We start from the raw sequence: 10,029 nt of genomic DNA, 5'->3' as shown, positions 1-10,029 counted from the left end.
CACAAAATATGAATACCTAAGTTTAGAAATCTTTCATAAACTCACTTATTCACCAGTAAGTGAGCTGTAGTATAAAACAGTGAACACCCAGGAACTCTAGAATAGGAAGGTCTCCCATTGTCTGATTAATTCCTTCAATGCCCATCAGATGGATCCTTTCAGACTTTACACAGACCATGGGGTGTACCTTGAGAAACACTGCAATAGGACAATTACCCAATCTACTATAAATGTTAGCTTCTAATACAACTAACTGCTTTTGAGAAGGATAAAAAATATGAACAGGCCCAGGGAGCGTATAAGCTAGTAGGCATTCAATAAATATTTAGAGAAATCACGTATTGGAGATCAAAGGAATGTAAATGACTAATATTTTTGGAAAGAATGAAAATGTTTTCATTATGTGCAGTATTTCATGTGCAGTACTGAGAATAAATACAATCCTTTCAACACTCTGGTCTCAAGATTTATTTTACTGTATCTAAAACCCAGCGACCTGTATCAGTAAGTCATTAACACGTGCAAGATAAACTGCAATGGGAATAGCATCTTGGAGACCAGGTATGAGTCTGCAGTAATAAAACAGGCCCAAAATCTGGGTTTCCAGTCAACTCGGCAACATGTGTGGATAAGCATGAACCATAAATCTATAATATGCTCAAGGCTTGGGAATACATGCATCAGTTAATACGTGGAAGTAGCTGTAAAACACTGAAATTTGATCCAGACCTTTACGTCTTGTACACCTGCTATGAAAATATCTATAGTAAGAGAAAATCAGATCCAGTGAATAATTCACAACACAAATTTTCTCGTGTGGGTGGGAGGTAATCGGTGTTTGCCTTTGTCTCGTTTTATTTGCGGAAATCCACAGCTATAACACAGACTCCTTTCTAAAATGGCAAACTAAAGATTCTAAGCTAGCAACAGGCAACTGCAGAGCTGATGTAAATTTGCTGGTTGCCTATAGTACTACCAAAATGTATGGCGGGCTATAGGAAACTCTTTTCTTTGTCATTGCCTTTCTTTTTCTTTTCTCAGGGCAGGCTGTAAACAGATGGTAAATCATGCAACACCATGGAACCTGAGAAATAATGCAAGGATACTTTTAGCATCATCTATCAGAATATGCAAGTTTTGCTTTTCTACCCAAAACTGTAGGACCTGTATCCCTGACCTTGGTGCCTATGACCTCATCTATGTTTTTTTTTTTTTCTCCAGAGAACCTTGAAGATCAGAGGACCACGGAATGAGAGCAGGAGCCAGAAGAATGGGCATATTAATCATGTTTTTAGACTTTCTGTATCTTGTGATGTTTTGACACTTGGGGGGACCTTAAGGACGCAGAGGAGAGTGCTAGCTAATTCCTAAAGATAATATCTGACTTCTGATCACAACTTTCCTGTGCAAACCCATCAATCCTGAGTCCACATCCCCTAAGCATCTCCTTTATCTAATTCTCACACACCAAGCCAATATTCCTCTTCCCTAAATCATCTTATGGCCAGGTACCAGGCAACTAGAGACCTCCCTTATAATCCAAATGCCAAGGGAATTATTCAAGCTAGCCAATCTTAGCCGTTGACTCTGCCTTACTTTACCTTTTCTGCAGAAACCCCAACAAAGTCATTGGCCTAGTCTTTCCTCTTGCTCCTTTCTGCCTCCTGACCAAACCTGGTGCTTCTGTTGTGGCCCTGCATGACATGGCATGCCCCCTCTGAGGAACTGTAAGTAATAAATTCTTCTTTCAATGGTATTGGCTTCTCCATGTTGTCACTCAGTCACCTCCACAAACTGGAATCCCACGGATACAAATGAGACCATGGCCTTTCATAGTCATTTTTTGGGACATGCTTGCCTGGCCTCAAGTCTGGCTTAGAAATGATCTACTTTCTTTCTTTCTTTTTTTTTTTTTTTTTAAGATTTCATTTATTTATTTATTTGAGAAAGAGCATGAGTGGGTGAAGGGCAGAGGGAGAAGCAGGCTCCCAGCTGAGCAGGGAGGCCGATGCAGGGCTCAATCCCGGGACTCTGGGACAATGACCTGAGCCGAAGGCAGACGCTTAACCGACTGAGCCACCCAGGTGCCCCTAGAAATGATCTACTTTCATCAAGACATCACGAGTGACTATAATACAAAGTGCAGGATGGGAGCCAGGCACTCTCTTCATCTCTGCCTATATCCATGATGATGCATGAGGAAGCACACTCTCTTACTGACTTTCTATCATGGCACCAAAGTCCAGAAAGCTTGTGTGACCTACTGAAAAAAGTAGGAATGCAGGTCTGTAGAGAAAGGGAAAAAGTAGAGCCCTGCTCTCCTGATTCCTCCTTTGGAGCAACCAGAATAACACCACCAATGATGATGATAGCTGTGAACATGTATTCACTGAGTGCCTGGCTCTGTGCCCAGTGTTTTACATGCACCATCTCATTGAACCCTCACAAGGCTATGAGGTAAATGTTATCATTATCCCATTTTAGAGATGAGAACTTAGAGATGAAGATCACTGGTCCAAGGGCACATATCTGGTAACTGGTGACCTGGGACCAGACAAACCAACTCTAAACCATAGCCCAGGCTCTAAACCCCTACTCTGTACTACATCTGTCAAGGCTGAATGAGGTTCCATCTCCCCCATGACACAGAATTCAAGAGCACAATTCTTTTTGTGAATGAAACATCAGTCTGAAAACCTCAACCGCTGGTTGGCATCTCCAACTGACTGGTGGATGGTGCCATATTGCCTTCCAAACCAAACATACTTTTGATAGATATTCACAAGCAGGGCCAGCTTCGGCAACATTGTGAAATAGGCAACCCTCTTGATTTGTGGTGATTGCTTTTCCTAGAATTCAGTGCTCTCACAATCATTGCAGATGAACCAGATGACTCCACTCCCAACATTGTCTTCTGTGGTCTGTGCCTTAGGCTCCAAATTATTTCCTTGTATCTCTAAACCCATCAGAATTCCCATTCCCTTTTTTTGAAATCCATCAAAGGTTCTAGATTCAAATGGACCTGGGTTCTAATTCTAGCTGTATAGCTTTTAGCTGTGTGACCTCGATCTCCACTTTCCTCATCTATAAAACTGCCATGGTAGCATGGACTTCCTCTGCTTTTTTTATAAAGATAAAAATGATACACCATATGTGCTGTGCCAAGATCAATTTTTATCATGTCATTGATGCTCTATAATGATAGTTCAGTCATGAGGAATAGTTCCCCAACTTTCATATGTATTATTTCAATATAAAGTAATAACATTGGTTTCTAGAGCCACAAAAGCATCAGCCTCTTTACAGGGTAGACAAATTTCACAAAGATGGCTTAATAAGCCAGCCATAAAAGTAAGCACTGACCTAGCATATCTGCTAGGAATTCAAAAGAAATACAGGGAGTTCTGATAAAACCAGACAATGAAATAAATGAAAATTAAGCAATGGATCTAAGAAGAGAATGCAGTCTATTTTGCAATTTTGCCAAATGTCCGCAGCTCTCATGTCATAAAACTCTAGAAAGAATGTTTTTAAATACATTCAGGAGAACTGATACAGGGAAAAAGCAGGAAAGCAAGCATCATAAGACAGAAGTCTTCATCTCTGCTCTGCCACTTGTTGGCCATGTGATCTTGGATATGTCACTTGATCTCTACGAATGTTAATTTCCTTCTCTGTAAAATGAGAGTGTTGGACCAGATAGTCCTGGAGATTTCTTTCAGTTGCAACATTCTATGAGGTGATGAGTCTGACTTTACCATTGTTCCTCCCCTTGTTCTCTGGAGATACTGTTACCACATTAATTGCTATTGCCCCCAAATAACATCACATAGCAGAGTCCAGTCATGCAGAGGAATTCCAGGCACTGTGACTGTGAATTCTAATCCCTCTTGGGTCACACCATCATTGAATGACCTTGGGTAAGGCATGTAACTTCAGCTAACTGCCTCAGATTCCTCACCAGACAAAAACCTCAAGGGATTTACAGGATAAATTTCCCACTCCTTGCATTCCACAAGCTGCCCTCCAAATGCCTTTACAATACTCACCTTGGGACCACACCTGACAAATCATGAAATTGGGCTGTTTCCCTGAATAATTTTCAATCGTGGTATGTCCCCACTTCCAACACAGAAGCCTATTTCTCCCTATTCAAACCGTAACCATCTTTCAAGGGAGGTTAAATTTAGATAAAAACTTAAAAGACTGAAAAATTGGTCAAATTTGTGATAAACTCAAGGCTAGGAAGGAGAGCTAATTTACATTATACAAAATAACCACCATGATTTCAATAGGCTGAAATAGAGAGAGGAAACCAAAGAGATTTAATGCCAACTTTCAGCAAATATTTTTTTTTTTTAAAGATTTTATTTATTTATTTGACAGAGACAGAGATAGCGAGAGCAGGAACACAAGCAGCGGGAGGGGGAGAGGGAGAAGCAGGCCTCCCCCCGAGGAGGGAGCCCGATGTGGGACTCGATCCCAGGACCCTGGGAGCATGACCTGAGCCGAAGGCAGACGCTTAACGACTGAGCCACCCAGGCGCCCATCAGCAAATATTTTTGAGCAGATGTGTCTTAGAATAGAATTGGTGCTATAATCCCTGCCCTAAATGTAATGGACAAGAAGTTCAATATTTCTTTAATAATAATAAAATAATGATTGCCATTTATTGTGCAAATACTATATTTTAGGGATTATGCCAAGGGCATTACACACCACGTCCATTAGAATGTTTTCAGCCATAAGTTAGAGTACCCAATTAAAAGAGCTTAAGCAGTAGGAGTTTTCTATCTTATAGCCATTGTTAGTGAAGTGGCTGGTTCCAGGTTTAGCTGATTAAGCAGCATAACAACATCATGCAAGATCCATCCTCCAACTCTGCCATTCTTGGCAGAGTGGGCAACATCTCTCCTTGTGGTTGCACAATGGCTACAATGATTCCAGGGGCCACTCCACATATAGAAAAAAGCACTCCTATGTCTTTCTATTGTTTAGGGAAACCCTACCCAGAAGGTCCCTACAATTTCCCTCACATCTTATTGTCTAGGATGAAATCACTTACCCATACCTAAATCAAAGGCAAGGGGAATGAGGCTGCCAATACCATCTTAGAAAAATCATAATTCACCCCTGGCTCACCTTCCTCGAACACGTGGAATAGTGTGACCACCTTCCCAAACAAACCTTTCCACAGGCAAAGAGAAGGATTGGGCTGGGAAATGGCAATTATATAGATAATCAACAGTGTTTGCTATGCATACATTATCATTTTTTTTTAAAGATTTTATTTTATTTTATTTTATTTTCATTTTTTTTATTCTTATGTTAATCCCCATACATTACAACATTAGTTTTAGATGAAGTGTTCCATGATTCATTGTTTGTGCACAACACCCAGTGCTCCATGCAGAATGTGCCCTCCTCAATACCCACCACCAGGCTAACCCATCCTCCCACCCCTCTCCCCTCTAGAACCCTGTTTGTTTTTCAGAGTCCATCGTCTCTCATGGTTCGTCTACCCCTCCGATTTCCCCGCCTCATTCTTCCCCTCCCGCTACCTTCTTCTTCTTCTTCTTCTTCTTTTTTTTTTAAAGATTTTATTTATTTATTTGACAGAGAGAGACACAGCGAGAGAGGGAACACAAGCAGGGGGAGTGGGAGAGGGAGAAGCAGGCCTCCCACTGAGCAGGGAGCCCGATGTGGGACTCGATCCCAGGACCCTGGGATCATGACCTGAGCCGAAAGCAGACGCTTAACGACTGAGCCACCCAGGCGCCCATACATTATCATTTTAATAAATCATCTTCTAATGAGTTATTATGTTTATTTTATAGATGATAAACTAAGGCTCAGAGAAGTCAAGTAAGTAAATTGCCCACAGTCACATAGCTAGAAGTTGGGAAATCCTGTGTTCTTAATCACCATATTGATGGTTCTGAAATGTCAATGTATGGAAAACATCAAGAGAGTTAGTGAAAATGAGGATTTCTGGACTCCACACCCAGAGATTCTGATCCAGTTGTCTAGGGTAGGAGCCCTCATTCTTTATTTTTAACAATCTCAGTTAATTTGATACAGGGGATCTATGAACCACATTTTGAGAGAGAGAGAGAGAGAGAACGTGATTAGCTATCACTTAGGCAGAGGTCTGATTTTTTTAAAAAGCCCTGATTTTCTGGAAGCCCCAGCCCCACCATCAAACAAAAGCTATTGTCTACACAGGCCAGGCTCTATCTGATGTCTTTGTCTGGCTCACTAATTTAAGATGGATGTAAATAAAACGGGAGGGGAACAAGGTTCAAGAGGAACTTCTAAAAGTTCGGTCTTTTAAGTAGCCACTGAGGAAAATGGGAAGGTTTAGAGTGGAGGATAGTTGACTCTTTGGCTTAGAGGAGAGAGGAAGCCGTCATAAACCCTCAAATATAGGCTAGGCTGTCACATGTAAAGGATGCTCAGAGGTAGAATCAATGATCAAAAATCACGAAGAGGCTCATTTTGCTTTATTATAAGAAAGAACAGTCTAATAATTAACACTGTGCAACAATGCAAAGGACTCTGCCTCATTCAAGCAGAGGTTGGCTGACCCATATCTGACACAGATATTGTAGAAGGGATTCCTCAATTGAAAGAAAGGCTAAGCAGATGGCTCCTAAGACAGACTGTTGTCCTCTGATCTCATTCTCTGCAACCAACTTGTGTTAGATTTTTACTATAGTCATTTCTATTGAACACATTGGAGTGCAATTTAACTTCTATTTTAATTTTGTTGATATTTGTTTTATTAATATAATTAATATAGAATTATTGTATTAACACAACATATTAATAGTAATATATTGGTTTGTAAATATATTAATAAAACTTCTATTTTAAATTTCTATTTCAATTTCTAAATGTGTCATTTATTTAAAATTTTAAATTGTTCAAAATGAAAAAAATTAAATTTATAAATGTCCTGTTTTCCCAAGTTGATGAGACATGTTTGGTCCTTCTTTGTGTCTTTATGGCATCTAACTCATAACCATGCTTATCATAGGTACTTAATACAGAGTTGGCAAATGAAAAAGGATGGCCTAGAATGGCAGGTGAGCACATCCAGATATAACACTGCACAAGATGAGTAGTGAGTAACTTTTAATATTTCTGCCCTTCTTACTCTTTGGGCACTGAGCATTGAGGTTATATTTGCAATATGTATCCTCCTCTCTAACCATCATTGATTGGGCCAGAAGAAGAACACATGCTGATAATTTCTTAAAAGGTGGGTATACTTTTAAAATGCAAACTCAGAAGCATGTTCTACTGAAAAAGAATGAAGCCAGTGAGAGACAAAGAGTGAGCTCCCTGGCTTCTCAACTCCTGGATCCCAAGTTCTTCCTGAGGGTCAAGTTTCAATGTGGCCTTGGTCTCTGTGAGAAACTTCTGTGTCTTCATAAAATTCCTTCTTTCTTTTCCTTTTTCCTTCCCTCCCTCTCTCTTTTACCTCCTTTTTTCTTTCTAATTCTACAGAAGTTTAATTGGTTTTTGTTCATTTCAGCCAGAATCTCGAATCCAAATAAATTTGTCTCCAGCCTTGCTGTTGAGGTGACTGATGACAATACCCCATGTTCTGACAACTCCAGGAAAGCTGAGAATTTAGAGAGCTCAGATAAAGAGAGAACATCTGCATGCTGCCAAATAGTTTGGAGAGTTTGAGATCAGCACTACTTCAGGCTGATTTCCTTACCACTCCAACCTTGAATCTGCAGGGACACCAAAGCTCCTATGAAGACCTCACTGCCAGACCACAAACATCCTTAGAGTACAAATCCTTCCCCCCGACCTCTCCCCCCCACCCAACAACAGGAATGATGAGATAGGAAACAACCTCTAGTACAATGAGGCAAGACCACTCAAATGAAAGATGGGAATATTTGGGGGTATCAGTAGTGCCCTTGTGGCCCAAAGAGTTTCTCCATGCAACATTTTTGGGTCTGCCTAAGGCAATGTATCTGTAAGGTAAAAACAGCTTTTCAAAATCACCTTTATCAGTGAGTACTCACGTGAACTTCATACTTCGGTTTTGTGGCAAAATTGTTTCCCAATATGCATGTGTTTTCCTCACTTTGTACCCCATAGCTATTAGGCAGAACATGTTGATGTCACGTTGACATAGTCACTGAAAAACAGTGCCTGAACGAAACCAGATGACACTCTTCCAAAACCCCCAGTTTCAGCGTGAACGGAAAAGCAGCACTGGCTGTACATGAGGGGCCGTGGGAGATGGGCAGGAGCAGAGTAGGCAGGGAGATCGTTGAGAATTTTTATGTTTTTCTCTCCTGCAGTGATGATCTCTCTTATGTTGGCCAAAGTTAGCCAGTCATGAACACATGGGTGCTAAGGAAGACCTGCTTCTTTCTGGTTTTCTTATTCCTTGGTCTTACTTAAAGCCCAAGACACTTGGAGACCTTCTCCCATGGGTCCTTTGCATCCTCCTTGCCGCTTTTTGATTTTTTTTCCCAGGTGTAGTCCCACCTGTGTTCAGTCTTCTCGGGTTCCCTTAGGAAAGGAATCACAGCTCAATGATTTTCACATTGTAGACTGAAATCTCCCTGCTGCCCAGGGCTTAAGAAACAACATTTTCAGTGTGTCTTGGCAGTGATTGTCCCTACTCCTATAAAATGACTCCTCATTACTGCCTTGTGGATGCTGAACTGGTTGCATGTCTGAGTAGGTGCTTTTACCTTGAACACTTCTCATCAAATTTGGCCTAAGAAGTTGAGCTGGCTTCCCTTGATCTACTTTCTTAGTTAAGTGAATTCAGATTTTATCGCTGACGTGGTCTTTATAAAATATTTTTTTAAACCCTAGAATCCTGTCAAGGTATATGCACTGTGGTGGTATCATGTTTGAAAATTTTCTATTTCCATTCTTCTTTTTATCAGCTGGCATTCTTTTGTTTTCTTTTCCCCCATTACCATCATTATTCTTTTAGATGCTCAAATTGACCCAAATTGGTCCAAAGGGAGCCAGTATAATCTAGTTTCTGTATCATTTTGATATTGTCCCATTGGTCTTTGAGCATTTATTTTCTAGCACAAGTTAATCTAGGCCACCTTGTACTTTTTTTTCTGTCTCAGACCCTAGAATCAACTATTTCTCCAAGGAGCCCTGTTCTTTTCAATAAAAAGTGATATTTAGAAACCAAGATCTATCTCCTAGGTGTGCTCATTGCTAGTGGGATGTAATGTAAACAGACCTTTCAGTACACAGAACTAAGGAATATATTTGTTCAAGAAATCATGAGTTCTTACTGATACTTCCAATTCAAATCCAATATCATACAAATCTTCCTCTCTTTCTCCTATTTTATATTTTTATCTTCTCCTACATTGAGAACCTCAGTTTCTAAAAAGTTTAAGATATTTTCTCATTTGCTATATGCTTCAATATGCTCAAAATAATCTCAATATTATTTACCAATACCACCACAAATAAATCTAAGAAATATTTTTTAAAGTTCTTTCTGTTCAAAGAATATTTTCTACAAAAGTGTATTAACAATGTGCCTGAATTAATTCCTTTTTTTTTCTGTTATACTTGAGATATCATTTGATATGCAGTTAAGTTCATTTGTTTCTGTTTATATTCAGTTTTAATGCTTGCCCTATTTATTCTTTGGAATTAGCTTTATTTTTTAAATGTGTAGTTTTTACATGGTTCAAAAGTCAAAACTGTATAAAAATATAAACTCAGAGAAATCTTATTCCCATTCCTATCCTTTCTACCCCAGTTGCCTCCAACCCTCTTAGGTGGCTATTTTTATGAATTTATAGATTATCCTTAATACTTTTATTTTTGCAAATCTCTCTCTTTTATTATTACTTTTTATTTTGATATTTAAGAAGGTTTCTATTTTTCTGTGGTGGTTACCTTTATACTACTACTTTGTATTTTTTAATGGTCATAATTCCCCTTTTCCTTACATGGGCTTCTAAAATTGGTTTAGATCTTTAACTAGTATCTTTCGACTCCCACTTATTACCT

General features: G+C 39.5%; 1 long non-coding RNA gene across 1 annotated transcript in view; it reads right to left on the bottom strand.

The window, feature by feature from the left end:
* Nucleotides 1-7,822: 7,822 nt before the first annotated feature.
* The window catches only part of LOC123841063 (uncharacterized), a 284,524-nt gene continuing 282,317 nt past the window's right edge, over nucleotides 7,823-10,029 (bottom strand). The window contains exon 8 of the long non-coding RNA XR_010411398.1: nucleotides 7,823-8,541. This is a non-coding gene — a long non-coding RNA (uncharacterized LOC123841063). The remainder of the gene's footprint in view (nucleotides 8,542-10,029) is intronic.

The sequence above is a fragment of the Mirounga angustirostris genome, unplaced genomic scaffold (assembly GCF_029215605.1).
Source record: "Mirounga angustirostris isolate CCGP_5_RB_7025 unplaced genomic scaffold, mMirAng1.0.hap1 SCAF_5, whole genome shotgun sequence".
NCBI classification, from domain to species: Eukaryota; Metazoa; Chordata; class Mammalia; order Carnivora; family Phocidae; genus Mirounga; species Mirounga angustirostris.
This window is presented reverse-complemented; position numbering and strand designations above follow the sequence as displayed.